The sequence below is a fragment of the Etheostoma spectabile genome, chromosome 14 (assembly GCF_008692095.1).
Source record: "Etheostoma spectabile isolate EspeVRDwgs_2016 chromosome 14, UIUC_Espe_1.0, whole genome shotgun sequence".
In the NCBI taxonomy this organism is placed as follows: domain Eukaryota; kingdom Metazoa; phylum Chordata; class Actinopteri; order Perciformes; family Percidae; genus Etheostoma; species Etheostoma spectabile.
The window spans coordinates 3,774,622-3,787,643 of NC_045746.1; the positions used below are offsets into that span (position 1 = coordinate 3,774,622).

Genomic DNA, 13,022 nt, shown 5'->3' on the forward strand with positions numbered 1-13,022 from the left:
TCAGCTGCATAACATACAATACAAACTATGCATTTGATGAAATACTGGTTGGAACGGTTTCAATATTTCTGAAACAAGATTTGGAATTACACAATTTGTTTACTATAATAAAGCCTTTACATAACTATATGCTCTCACCATCCAATTCATAATCCATTACTTTTTCAAGATTTGACAATAAAAGATAACTCTTGTGGTCAGGTTTTATTTGTGAATTCATCAAAAGCAGGCTTTTTTGAAAATCCAATGTTTACACTTGAGAGCGAGATGATGCGGCTTGAGCTCTAGGAGGAAAACAACACCACTCATGCGGGCCTATAACACATTAGTGCTTGTTTTGCCACAGTAAATCCAGAGATATGACAGTGCTTTAAGCCAGACATCCAAATAACAAAACAACATGATCTCAAACTCTCTCTGGGCACTGAGAGAGAGGAACATATGTACTGATTAGATCTGGGCAGCAAGTCTCAATGTTAGGGAGCCAGAATCAAGGCCAGGCCATCCTTCCTCCTTTGACTCCATATAGTTTTAAATCCATGCCCGCTGCTTCCATCTGCAGAAACAATGATTGCTTCCCTAATCTTTGGGAACTCGCTTAATCTGGCAAATCCCTGGTCCTGAAATATCAGCGCAGAAGGCCTGCTGGACTAAGCTGTCATAGACCTACATTTTTAGATCGTAAAAAGATATCAAAATGGGGGTGTCTCCATTGCTACAGTAAGTTGCTGAGAGGGGGGTCAGAGTCTGGTGGTTTGAGGGGATCACACCATCAGCTGATGCCGTTTATTGTGGGATGTATCCTCCTGTATCAACACAGCTCAGCAGACCTTCTGAGATCAGGTTCATAACCTTTTAGACAGAATTGAAGACTGGATTTTGCTCAACATTGGAATTAGCTGGTACATTATAAATACACAATACAGTGTTGTTTTGGTACCAACTAATGCCAGACTGCAATTATTGCCTTAAGTTAATAAACAACATTTTTCACATTTTGATTTACCCAACTGCAAGCACTACCCTCTCCCCCTGCTCACACCCTCATGCATTTTTTTGTTTGTTGTCTTTATATCATGGCTAGAAAGCAACTAGGATTTTTAATGCAATTATGGCTCTCATATTTGCAGCATTTGTCATAAAAGCGTCCTGCTTGTGTGTGTGCCCGTGCTTTCAGTGTCACTGTGTGAAAAGCCTATTGCTTTATGATGAGTTCCTGTACCTGCTTATATGCTATAGCCTACAGTCTATGGTTGCACACACGTGTGACCTACTATTAAAGAGAAATTTACTAAAACAAATTCCCTCCCCAAAAAGTACATGCACATGAAATGACTCGTGTTTTGCATGATCTTATATGCACAAAAATCTAAACACATTTTAAAATACATGCACAATGTTTTCTCTGAGATTTGGCCTTTTAAATAGCCTAACTTGTGGTGTAATACAACTAGGAATAGGCTAACAATGTGCTGCATGCTGCGAAACAACGCATAGTTTCTTATTTCTAAAATAGAAATATTATAAAATAGGCTGATAAAAACATCCAAAGTTTTTCATTTGGAGCAGAAACCTACCTGTGGATTAAATTTCTGATTGTCCTGAGATGAACACTTCTAAAATGAAAAAAGTCCACAAAAACTTGGTTTCTCGTTTCAAACAGCGCGAATTGTTGCAGTGACAGCAGCGTTGCTTTGTTTATAACTTGCGGTGCAAGGCGGATGTATGAGGGAATTTTTTTTATAAAGCCTCGGGGGTGTGCAGCCCGGCCCACTTTTCCCGCTGCGCTCTCTATTGGGCAAACGCAGCTGTGGGATTGATAACGCAGCTTGACTCTTTCCAGCGGGTTCATGATGAGCAAGAAGATGACAGCTAGTGACTAAAGGGTGAAATACTCGAAAAGAGTTGATTTCCCTCTCCATCATATCGCAAATACTCTCACAGTATTATCAATCAGCCTGAGGATTCATATTGACTTCTATGACTTTTTTAAATCCCCTGTAGGCTAATGTCCCTTTAAGCACTCGCCTTTCTTTATTAGTTTTTCATGTTGAGTTTAGTAGGCCTAGTTGTTGTTTAACAAAACACATAGGTGCTGACAAAACAGTAAGACGTGTCAAATGTTACCCAGCTGTGGGCGTTGTCACTAATGTGTCATCATTACACCATCTGATGTGACACATTTGATAGTTACCATTCATAGTTAGGTGGTAATGAGTTTGGCAGGCTATAACAGCGCTCCTTCTCTCCACTATTACCTGACAGGGAGTGGACAGGAATCTTGGTAAGGCCATTTGTCTTTTTTTTACATCAGTGTACTGTAAACCACAATTCACCACACTCTAACTGAGGACTTCAAGTCATAATAGTATTTTTACACTTGTTATTTGTCAAGATGGGTTAGCTGTGGCTGTGTGGACGGCTGTGGGGTTAAGAATGCAGCCAGGCCTGCAACCTTGATTAGGGGCCAAGAGGAGATAAGTCTGTACAAAGGGAAGCCCTTCCCTCTCCTTCAATCAAACCGCCTTTCCTTGATAGCACACTGCTATTGTCTAGTCAAAGTTAGCCTGTCCTACAGAAGCAATAATCAAAACTACGAAAGAGACAGTTTGCTCCTGTGTGAGCTGCTATTCCAACTTTACTTTAGAGGGAAAGTACTGTATGAAAGACATGCTACCTGCAGCAATCCCCTCTACAAGTGGCCTCAATTATCTAATCCAAAATATTGCCTGTGTTGAGTGGCCACTTTGTGGTTTAACACCATTTGACAGCACACTGCACATGCAATCGGAGGTATGTGTGTGTGTTTACACACACATCTTCTAAGCATGTCGTCAGTGATTCCAGATCCATTCGTTTCACCTTCTCATCATGCAGTGCAGTGGAAATTTCCACACCTGCAAGAGTCTCACTGTTGCACTGTGAATCTGCCAATAAGTGCTAGTATTGGCAATGAGTGTGTGAAAGGTCCTTGTCAAGATACAATAGCCGCACTGTGGGCTTGTAATGTGAGGCCCACAATAGGAACACATCGAACAATAGCTGCATTTGAGGGGAAAGATATACCCACTATGCTAATGTCATGGTCAGTCACTTAGTACATTGCAAAACATAGGGAGCTATACTGATGGAGAGAAGTCAAACAAAAATATTTGTACATATCTGGCCATTAATAAAACACTACATAGTGACAAACGCGTGGGAATGAGTTCCTGCGTCTGATCCTACAGTTCCTGGCCAGCTATTATTGTTGAAGACAGCCAACTTTGATAGAGTTAGCGCAGCATGTTTAGGTTGCAGTGTCTCATTTCTTGAAATAACCAGTGGACTTTCACCTGGCTGATTGCAGCGTTTATGGGCACATCTGGCACCTTCACAAGGCATATAATGAATAAGGCCAGAGCCCCTCCGGTTCTCAGGTGTCTTCACCCCTTCATACATCTTGAGACAATTGGTACTCTACAGCTCCTGTCCTGTTAAAACGTTACTTGTTTAGTCTGGCTTTTAATTTTTTGTCATGTATTGTATTACTATATTTTTATTTCCCTCTCTTCACCATTTTAATCCTACTTTATTTCTGTATTGATTGTATGCCCTCATTGTTATGTACATTATATCTTCTCATTGATTTACTCTTATTGTGTACTTTTTATCCTGCAAAGCATTTGTTGACATCATTTTTTTTAAGTGCAATACAAAGAAAGCTACAACTATTTTTAGCAATATTATGTACAGTGAGTTCTTGGAGTCAGGTGTAAAGAGAAATGGATCATTAGACAAGGTGGTGTAAGGTCACAACAGGTTTTTCTTCTTCTCTTTCTGCCTCTCATACAGTAGGCCGATGTTGTACAACCACACTAGTCACACTAGCAAAAGAGAGCTTATCTTGTCTGTTTTTGCTCTCTGCTAGTCAGGGGTCACCCAGTTGAAGTGTGTTCGATCTCCAAGTTCATGCCCACAATGGTCACTGCAAACAGAGCAGATAATAAAAAACAGACAAACTATGTATTGCTGGAGATCAAAGCTCATCCATTCCACTGACCATTGCCAAATCATGTAACGGAATAGTATTTACATTAAATAAAATCTATTGTGGGCTGTCAATACAATACACATGCCCATCGCAGAGTCTCTCTGTGGCCCGCAAATGTTAATTCAATCATGACATCCCCAGTGATGCAACAGACTTGTAACGGTAATGTGTAATTCAGACACACATGACACAAAATGAGTCTGTAGTCACCTAGAAATGCTTGGTAGGGTGACCAATGCAGAAAGGCGTGTCTGCATTGTATTCTCAGACCACATTGATGGTGTGGCACGGACAGTGTCTGTTGACCTCAGTGTTAAATCTTTGCAACTTTTTGTAACATCAGTAAAGAAGTTACTTTCCAAAGTTACCAGTGGTGTCCAGTTTAATTATGCAGTTTGTGTATTAGTTCTTGTTAGTTACCACTCTCATGTCTGTCTGTTAAATATGACAGCAAGCAGATGGTTAGCTTAGCATAAGTACTACAAACAGAGGGAAACAGCTAGCCTGGCTCTGTCCGAAAGTACAAAAACTACCAACCAGCACCTTTAAAGCTCTTTAATTAATCCATTAACATTTCTCACACAACACGTTTGTTTAACGTGTATACAAAAACTTGAGTGAAAAGCTACGGTAGCTGTTACCCCCTGTCTCTTATGGCTAAGCTAACAAACCATCACCTGGCTCCATTTTCAAACTAAAAAGACAGATATGAAATGCTAGCAATCTTCTCATCTAACTTTCAGCAGGAACTGTCTCAAAATGTCAAACTATTACTTTAATCTAAAAAACCAAAACAAAAGTGTCACATATCCTCCTATCACGGTTTCTATTGCATCTAATAGGCTATTCTTGCTTAGGTTAAATACTGTTTCACAGAAGGGTTATGTAAACCACTTAGGCATGTAAGCCGTAGAAAGAAATCTTTTTACTCCCCAGTAGGCCACACTCATGTGTTTTGTGGATGTATGCAGTCATTATTGCACCTTATTATAGGTCAATAGACAAACAAACCATGTGGAATTTTTATTTGGCTGTAAAGTGAGTTCACCAGCAGCAGTGGTGTAAGCTGCTGCGCTGTTCTGATGTGATGTCCCCCCCCTGCCTGGCCTATATTCAACATTGATTATCTCTTTAAGGTGCAGTAACTGCTATGATAAGACTGTCTTGTTTTCTCTTGATGTTGATAAAGTTGTTACTAAATGACCAGGCTGGTCAAATGTAACTGATGTATACCGGTCATAACTAAACAGTAAAACATTAATAACAATATTTGTTTGGTCTGTGAGCTCCTGGGGGACAAGTTCAAACTAACCCGACACTTACAAAATCTGAATGCACTCCTTAGGTCTTAACTATTGATTGAATGTCTACTTGCAGGTGGTATAATCTCAGAAAACATAGGTAAACCATGATAAAGAAAGGAAATCTGATTTGTTGTGTTGAAGAAAGCAGTCACATAACTACAGGGACAGTCAGCTGACACATTCTCAAAGTTGAGAGACAAACATGTCTGTGTAATTAATTATTAGCATATCTTACAAAATGCATGAACAGCCTACTGTCTGTTCTAATAAATCAAAGGCACAACAATATTTCTAAGTGTGTTCATTCACGTGTTTACGCTGTCTAACTGATTAAATACAATTATAATCTACAATGCAGTACAATGGAATAAAAGAAAATAGACCATAGACCATCCAGCTATGCAGTACAAAGGGAATGGTGGTTGTATGAATGACCAGCATGCATCTGACTGAGCGTATTTTGTGTTGCATAAGAAAATAAAATAAATAATTAAAAAAAAATAAACTAATCTAATCTTCCCAGGGCCGCAGTCACTGATCATGGTGCTAATTTCTTCATCACCAGAAACAATTTTAGACACACTCAAACTTAGCTGGAAAAGCGCTTTCAGTGGGTGCCGTGTGTAAATCTTTACTACTCTACTGTAGCCATGTACAGGCTTGGCATTGACGCTCCCCAAAAATTGCTTAGAATAGTACTGATGCGATATGGATTTTAGTCGGTTACACTGGAAACAAATCAATGATGTTGTTTCATTGTACCTGAAACACTAACAACCTGCTTCCTCTGCATAACGTTTCCTTTTTCATGCATATGGAAATCCCTCCTACTGTTGCCTTTTTTTTGCATTTAGCATTGGCAGGAGCAACACATTCCAGCAGGAGCAGCAGGTCACTCTGCAGGGATAGAGGCAGCACCTAACCAGCCTATGTTTTAATTCCTGAGGAAAAAATATGAGGTCATGGTGACAGGATGTCAGCTTGTGGGAGAGGCAACATCGTGTTAGATTCAAAATTACGAAACTGTATGAACTCAGTGCGATATAGAGATGCCATTCTACCCAGAGCTTGATTCAGTTGCTGTCAATTTGATTGAAATTACTGGAGCCTAAAAGTGAGACTAAGATCTAATCCTGCTCATGGGCCTCTTCCTGAATGTGTTGAAGTGGCTCTGTTCTGTGACATACGGACAGGAAACTGAGATCCTGCTGTGTTGCAGGGACTGTTTTAACTCATCCCCCACACAGAAACATCAGTTGATGTGCTGTGGACCAACAGGGTTTATATATAAACAGGGGACAGAACTGTTTGTTTGGATATTGGTGGTAGGGGTGAGGGTGTGTCCCATTAAATAGATATAAGGGATGATGGTATGTTTTGGTTGAGGGGAGAGGGGACATCAGTAGTCCAGCAATAAGAATGGACAAAGAATCACACGCAGTGGGAACAATTACAGACAGATAACGCTTACTCTTGGCAATAAAGAAAATGATCACATTTTCCTAAACGTTTTTGCATAAAAGATATCTAAGGGGGGATACAGACGGCAGGTGGGGCTTTAGAATGGAGAGTATTAGCATGACTGTGTGTGTGTGTGTGGTGGGTGGGGTGTGTGTGGTGTGTGTGTGTGTGTGTGTGTGAAGGATGTTTCGGTTGACAGCATGTCCTCAAAGTCACAGGTTCATTCACGGTCAGGGAAATCATGCAGTTGGTTAACTCACTGCAGGCTACACCATACTGCACTGCTCGAGGGAAGGAATACTGTGGTAGATTCTCAATGATTGACAGTTCTTTTGGGGGAAAAGTTGTGTTGCATACCACTTCACTGTCTAAGTTGTTAATAGTTACTGAAGCGTTAGTTGACTTGACTTATTAACCTCATTGTTTGTTTATCCAACCTTATTTGTTGGATAAACAAACAAAACACTCTTCAAAAACAGATAATAAACTGCATTATAACTGTTGTAAATCAAAGGTCTCTCCTACATTGGCTCAGGACAATAGAGTCCTCAGTATTGTTACATTACATGTCATTTGGCCGACACTTTTATCCAAAGCGACTTACAATTGGTAAATATATCAGAGGTTGCACGCCACTGGAGTAACTAGGGGTTAAGTGTCTTGCTCAGGGACACAATGGTCAATGCATCGCGGTGGGTATTGAATCCGGATCTCCCACACCAAAGGCATGTGGTATATCCACTGCACCATCACCACCCTAAAACTTATCATAAAACTTATCAAATACAATAAAGTGAATAGTATTGTAAATTTTGATTGTCCTATTTAAAGGGCCTGTCAGTGTTTTTTACTGCGATGCCCCTTATGATAGGCCTGCTCTTTTTTTATCTTGATCTATAAAAGTAAATTTATACATGCAGTAACAGTACATAAAGACGTAGATACAAGACTACGTATCCCATAAAGTATAATTATATTTTCAAAGACTATGATGAATCCCTGTCTGTAGATTTAAAACATAAGTGTAAGGGAACTTGAAACAGTTTTAGGTAAACCAGCAGTTTTTACGCACATTCAAACAGTAGACACTGCAGGGGGTCATTTGTGGTGTATAATGCTGCCTTCAGGGGCTGTTGTACATACTGCTTCCGTGATTAGACCTACAATTCAATGAAGTAGGAAAAGAACAGTGGTGAAGGAATTATTCAGGTGTTTTACAGAAGAAAAAGTAACAATACCACACTGCTAAAATACTACATTACAAGTCAATGCCCTGCATTCTATTATTAGCCAAATATAGTCCTATTAATAAAAGTATCAACAGTAAAAGTGTTAAATGCAGAAAAAATATCCATGGGAGTGTTAGTCTAGTATTATTGGGGAAATGTTATTGTAAAGTAGGTTTTTACCATTATATTTTGTTAAGGTGAAGCAAATATTGACTATTGTACATGCCTACTTTTGCGTATTTTAATTTACAACAATGCATCATACGTTTGCATAAAATCTTGATTTGTAAAGTAACTAGCCTAACTATAGCTGTCAGAAAATATGAATGAGTAAAAATTACAATATTTCCCTCTGACATGCAATAGAGTGTAAAGTAAGTAGAATATATTACTAAATATATACTAAAGATTATTAATGATATAGCCTACGTTACATGATTTAGATCAATATCCTAGGAATTTAACCCAATGAAATGTTATATTCACAGAATCTTTGTGCAGCTTAAAAAAAAAAAAATCAACACCCTCAACCAAAACAGGGTAATCGCAAAAGACCTGAATGTGCCAGTTTCTAAATGTGCTCAGTTCTTGAACGCAGCACAGCCCCTCACGTTGAACGCAGTAGTTTCCGAATAACAGCAGCTGATGTGGGCGGTGCAGGGCCGGATGGGGGCGAGGAAGACGAGCGCGACGTGACTGCTGAATTGTTGTGGTGAAGGTGGTGCTTTTGTTTATCCTCTTACTTCCGAGTACCACACCTTTAGGTCAGCCCCAGTATTTACTCAAGACATTACGGCATGGGGAGTTAGGAGAATGTAGCCTATTATCTACTGTATTGTATCAACAGTGATGCCTGGTTTTACATTAAACATATTTCATGGTAGCTGTGTGTATTTCTCGTGGCGTGAAGTAGCTAAATACGTTATGTATAAATACAATTTTGAGGTATACTTGTACTTTAGATGAGTATTCCCATTTGATGCTGCTTTAGGCTACTCCAACTCCACCACGATTTAGAGATAAATATCGTTTTGTTTACTCTACATTTATTTGCCACTTCTAGATACTAGTTTATTTTAACATATTATCATATGAGTTTCATATATATGTTTCTATTCAACAGATGATATACTTATATGATATTATGCAGTAGCCTACTATACTAATCGACCCAGTAGTATACAACGTATCTCAAATTGGCTTCACATTGACAAACCACAACAGCAAAAAAATGCTCTTATATGTATATTTTCAGTGCTTAAAAACAGAATAATAAGGGGTCATTCTGCTGTATGAGACATTCTGTACTTTTATCTGGGTAATATTTTAACTGCACAACTTGTAATTAAATATCTGTACCATATGTTGTTCTATTGCTACTTTTACTTCTGAATACATCTTCCACAACTGTGTGTTACTGTTTGTTTCTACAAGTATTTACTAAATTGCACAAAGCATGAGACAAATAACAATGAAAGTAGCCTAAGATATTTTTCCATTACTCCACTGTCAAATATGAGGAAATGGAAGTTAATGCTAATAATAGTGCATCTTTCCTCAGTGCAGCATGTCCCAGTGTTGTCCCCTGGCCTACATGTAAACAAGCTGCAAAGAACTGTGTTAGCCTGAAAACTTGCACGCACACACATGCACGCTCATTCAATATATCATGCTAAGGCCAGAACAAAATTTGGTCTTGTCTCATTTGAAAGGAGAGGAGAGGCGTATTTTTGTTCAGGGGTGAAGACTAACATCAGCTCACCTGTCGTGAGGTTGATTTTAAATCTTAGATTAAGGATTTGTGAGACGCATTTTAAACAGAGTAACATAAAAACACACGTACATACAGACACGTAGGGTGGGTGGGTCAGGAAATCTGTGACATCCAGAATAATAACGGCCTGTACACCAAGTAACAATCTTCTTCACAACATGGCATTCAGGGAGAATAATGCTCGAACCAGTTTATTCAATCAGTAAACACAAACCAGCAACTGAAGTTAGTCCTTAGACAGACAGACAAACTCCATCTTCCTCTGATATGGTCTGCAATCTCCTGGTTTCATTTCCTCAACACTTTAATGTAAAATGTGACACTTAGAAACATGTCAAACAGCAGATGTTTCTGTGTCTGGCTAAGGCCCTTTTCACCCTGAGATAGGACTTAATAACATATCCCTAAAGAAGCTGTTCCAAAGGATGAATATGATGTGAAAATTATGTGAAAGCATGAGAAATAATGTGAGAAAAATGAGAAGCAGCGAAGAAAAGGAAAGACACGTGTTTTTTTTTGTCTCCGTACCTCAGTGTCACTCAAGTCAGTCACATGCTGAGCCTTTTCTGTCTGACTGCCAGGCTCTGCTCTCTGAGTGTAATCTCTGTTGACCAGTCAGTGGAGGGAGGGGGGTAGGGAAAAAAAGATGGATGGCAAGAGTGCTGCATCGCAATCTAGGTCGTCCACTAATAATCTCACAGTATGTTGGGTGTGGTGGGTACACGATGCCAACAACTCCTCTTCCTTGGCCTCTGTCCAGCCAAGTTCTTGTCTCATGACAGACCTCTTTCAGTTTTTCTTTGACTGTAAGACTCACATGCTCTTATGTTATCTGTGAGAAATTCATGACATTGATAAGGGTTGTCAAGTAGGGAGACATAATGAAAAAGAACTGATTTAGATTAATTATTTTATGCGGGAGCATATTATTTAAATAAATTGCCTCCAAGGCCTTAGACCAACCTCATGTTTAATTGCTATGCTTCAAAAAAAAAATTGGGGCAAACTTTGATGTGAACCTGTGTATTTAGTCTGATTGGATTTTCTTGTGTTCCTGGCTACATACATCTCAGGGAATCCTTGGCACTTGCACAGTATTCTTTACCTCTGGTTCCTGAGCTTGATTGTGAAGATCAAATGTCTTGTGTTAAGTGAGTGGGTCATAAAGGAAGAGCTGTATCGTCTGTGTTCATGGCATCCAAGTGACCTGACAGCAAGCATGTGATGGAGAGTGAGACTCTAATGCCTGGCTGCCAATTCTTTTGTCCTGAAGTGTTTGTGCTATAAAATTTTTGTCAGTACAGTCCATAAAGAGTCACTTTGCACTTTGAAAAGCCTCAAACTTTGGGCCTTTGTATCCTCAATAAATGAATCCCATGACAACTAATTTGACTACACCTCGCATCTCAGAGTTTTTGATAAAAACATTCTGCTTGCCTTCACAAAACTTCTACCTCCTATTATTAATACTAACTCAATGTGAGTTGTACCAAAGATGTTCAAACGGACTAAGCAGGTCATAGTTCAGAGAATGTACATTGCAGCGTCGCTGTACTGCAAGTAGAAAAGCAAATAGATTTTACCCTTTACATATTTGCTCACCTTACCTTGCCACAGTGGTCAGTCAACCCAGTATAATGTCAAGGACTAAATATGGTGACTGCAGCATCAGGGAGCAGGGTTTAAAGTGCAAGTGTTCAAATTTAACATCTGCACTGACTTGCATGGTTAATCTTGGCATGCACCATTAGATGTTGTAGTGTCTTTACACTGACCTTAACCCTAAGCATGGCAGGAGGAATACAGAAGTTTAACTACAAAAAGACTAATAACTATAATGTTTAAAAAAAAAAAAAAAGTTAAGGAGTAGGATGCAGAAGAAACACCTTTAATCGTTCTGTGTTTCATAAGGAGTGTGGTGACATTATTTCAAGCTAAACTTTGAAATACTAAGTTGCCATTTCGTGGTCACATGCTGACCTCAAAACAAAATAAACAATCTAAAAAAATTTTTAAAAAAACACAGAATATGTCCCTGTAAACAATATTACACAACGTGAGTCAATAGAACCATGAGGTTTTTTTAAAACAAAATAAAGCCACAAATAAAAGAAATATAGATACGACAACAAGAAACACATGGGACCTAGTAATGGGCCTTGTGTCCTTTGAATGTGTCGGATTTTAAAGAAAAATCTCTCTGATGTGTACGGTCCACTCAAAAGTGTATAACATGTAAAAGTGCAATTTGGAAGAAGGAAAAATACCATTACAAACGAAAACGGAAAGCATCATGGGTAAATGCAGGTCCAGGGTAAGTGATGTAACTGTGGTGGGCTGTGAAATAGGGAGCAGCACTGGTCTGTGTAGACAGGGAATGAGGGATCAGAGCACACATCCATCCTGATGGGCTGAGCAACTGCACTAGCAGTGAGTCCATGGTGTGTGCTGCCCCCTGTTGAGCAGATGGGGGAACTTCCAGCTGAAGCTTGAAGGAGGAGAGGCTCCTCAGAGTCCCAGTGAAGCTCCTCTTTGTCCCAGCTCGTCTGTGTGTGGACCAAGGCTGTGCTCCACTCTGACGCACGCCGGAAAGAGGAGACGCTCTGGAGGCCCGAGCAGAGGGACTGTCTCTCTTCAGGAGGGATTCAATGGAGAAAGGGTGCTGAACTTCACCTCACATCTGATCTGAAGCTGTGCAGGCTGCCGGTTCAGGGAGTGGAGAGCCGAGCAGTGCTCGGGTGGTCTGCACGTTCTCCGTTCCATTTGGAGGCCAACTCCGGAAAGAGCTGCAGGATTCCTTTGAAGTGACGACGCACCATCTTGCTGTGATCTGACTGGCATCCAGTTCCAGTAGTTTCTCTTACGTGCAGAGAATCTGGGACCACTGGAATCTGAAAAAATACAACACAGCTTTTTTAGAAACTGGGTTAGTTGATATAATAAACAGTGAAGAGTTAACTTGAAATATCCACGTTTTTAAATAAAAACCTACCTTGACAAAACATTTGTTGGTTGATAAACAGACTCTGATGTTGTTCTCCACATATCTTCTGTCTTCACAAATTAGTGGTGCCAGCCTGTCCATCAACTACAAAACATCCCAGTTGAAATTAGGTTTTGAAATGACAATCATGTTTCAAGACAGTTATGGCAAATGCCTTGTCTTGACTCTTTCTTACCTGAATAAAAGGGAGCATCTTGCCTGGAGCGTTTTGGAGGAC

The 13,022-nt window shown here is 39.7% G+C and overlaps 1 protein-coding gene and 1 pseudogene across 1 annotated transcript in view; both read right to left on the reverse strand.

Annotated features, from left to right (window-relative positions):
• Positions 1-1,728, reverse strand: part of ndrg1a (N-myc downstream regulated 1a) — a 14,327-nt gene extending 12,599 nt beyond the window's left edge. The window contains exon 1 of the mRNA XM_032534964.1: positions 1,578-1,728. The gene's annotated coding sequence lies outside the window, so the exon portion shown is untranslated. The remainder of the gene's footprint in view (positions 1-1,577) is intronic.
• A 10,147-nt stretch (positions 1,729-11,875) lies between these two features.
• Positions 11,876-13,016, reverse strand: LOC116701328 (uncharacterized; annotated as a pseudogene).
• Between the last annotated feature and the right edge of the window lie 6 nt (positions 13,017-13,022).